This window comes from Coenobita brevimanus, chromosome 58 (genome assembly GCF_032717465.1).
Source record: "Coenobita brevimanus isolate Jiangsu-jjx chromosome 58, ASM3271746v2, whole genome shotgun sequence".
Taxonomy (NCBI): Eukaryota; Metazoa; Arthropoda; class Malacostraca; order Decapoda; family Coenobitidae; genus Coenobita; species Coenobita brevimanus.
The window spans coordinates 4,153,009-4,155,508 of record NC_137011.1 but is presented as its reverse complement, the minus strand read 5'-3'; positions in this window follow the sequence as shown (position 1 = coordinate 4,155,508).

Here is a 2,500-nt window from a genome sequence, read left to right as displayed (position 1 = left end):
TGTACCCAGTGTATGGAGGTATTGAAAGGATTTATGTAACACAGACTAGGACAGTAAGATGTATTAAGCCAAATAAATCGCTTAAAAAAAGGTGTTAGGGACCCTTCTTGACTGACGAGAATCCGCCTGGTGGTTTAGTGGGTTAAGTGCGCCATAGGAGTATTAATTAAGGGTTTAAGTTCAAGGGTAGGTCAGGGTTAAGTCCTCATATAGTGCCGCTCAGGGAAGGGAGACTGGTCACTCGCTCAACATATCTTGGTTAAATAGCTGAGCCAAGAACCTCTACGATTCCACAAAAAATAAACAAATAAATAAAACAGTGACAAAAAATAGCCTTGATTATGTCTCTCTCTCTCTCTCTCTCTCTCTCTCTCTCTCTCTCTCTCTCTCTCTCTCTCACACACACACACACACACACACACACACACACACACACACACACACACACACACACACACACACTCTCATGAAGAAAGAGACAGACAGACAGACAGACAGACAGACACACACACACACACACACACACACACACACACACACACACACACACACACACACACACACACACGCACGCACGCACGCACGCACGCACGCACGCACGCACACACACACACACACACACACACACACACACACACACACACACACACACACACACACACACACACACACACACACACACACACACACACACGCACACACACACACACACACACCAGTATTTCGTGGCGTTTGCAAAGAATTAATCAGAGAAAAAACAACTGATATTTTTAGCTTTGCAAAGGTCATGGGTGATTGAACTCTATTTTGGGGTCTTCTTTTGTAATGCATTTAAGAGAGAGAGAGAGAGAGAGAGAGAGAGAGAGAGAGAGAGAGAGAGAGAGATTAAGCCAAAAAACGTGGTTCCCTGAAATGGAAACTTGTGTGTAAAAAGACTGGACAGCAAGCGACATTGATTCTGTGGTGGTATTGTGGTGGTGGTGTGGTGGTGTGAGGGGGAGATGGTGTGGTGGTGGTGTAGTGGTGTGAGGGGAAGATGGTGTGGTGGTGGTGTGGTGGTGGTGATGATGTGAGTGATGATAGTGGCGATGGCAGTTTGAGTGGGGGGTGGGAGATGGTGTACTGGTGGGGATGGTGAGGGTGGTGGTGTGGTGATGGTGGAGTGATGATGGCAGTGGCGTGTGGTAGTGGTGTGGTAGTGGTGGTGTGGCTGGTGTTGGTAGTATATTAAGTTCCATCAATAGGAAAGACGCAGGTAATACACGGTAAACCAGGTGGCATTTTAATATATCATTCCATCCACCTTAAGTCAGTTTCCTTCATCTTAAAAGACTTCTTGTATTTAGGAGGAAAAATTATTTAAGACTCTGGCCCTTATTCTCGTCGGTTCAGGAAGCTCCCTAGCACCTTTTCCTTAGCGATTTACTTTATTACACCTCATTGTCCTCTTCTGTGTTACATAAAGCCTTCCAAAATCACCATACTTAGCATCAATAACGTACAAATGATTATTAACAACGCACATCCAGAAATCAATCGCTAAGGAAGAGACGTTAGGGAGCTTACTGAAATTGTCTGGTAAAAGCAAGCAGATAATAAATAATCGGTTTGAAGGGGTTATGAACGATATATTGTACATTTAACACAGGCCTTAGCACCTCTTCCTTAGCGATTTATTTTTGGGTATGGCTGGTTAGAGTCATTTCTGTATGTTATTTATGCAGAGTATGACGATGATTGAAGGATTTATATAACACAGAATAGGACAGAAAAGGTGCAATAAGCAAAATAAATCGCTTAGGAAAAGGTGTTAAGAGTATGGGCCTTCTCTAAGTATTCCTCCTTTTTGTATTCGTTTTGTCTTTCTCCTTCATTCATTCATATTCATTCATTCATTCTCACTTTCACTCACTCGCCTTTCTTTTTCCTTTCATTCATTCTTTCCGTTTTTCATTCAGTCATTCATTCTTTTATCGTTCATTCATTCCTTCTTTCTCTCTTTCGCTCATTCTTTGTTTCTTTTTTTATGCATTTACTCATTCGATTATGCATTCTTTGTATTCCTCTCTTTCTTTCTCTCTTCCTTTCTCTCTTTTTGTCCAGTCTGCGAGCGAAGTTGTTTTTAATACGAGAAATGGCAGTGTGTGTGAATTTGGCTTGAAATGTTTGAGAGTGGGTGGATGTGTGTGTGTTTGTGTGTGTGTGTGTGTGTGTGTGTGTGTGTGTGTGTGTGAGAGAGAGAGAGAGAGAGAGAGAGAGAGAGAGAGAGAGAGAGAGAGAGAGAGAGAGAAGGGGAGGTGGGTAATAATAGATGTGATTTGGTTTAAAAATGTTCGCGAGGAAAATGCATTACATAGCTAGACAGATAGATAGATAGATAGAGAGACCGGGTGAGAGTGTACGTATGCTGTGTGTGTATGTGTGTGTATGTGTCTGTGCTCATGTACGTCTAGACAAGGTAGTGCAGTCATCAGTAATTTTATGTATTCATGTATGTATA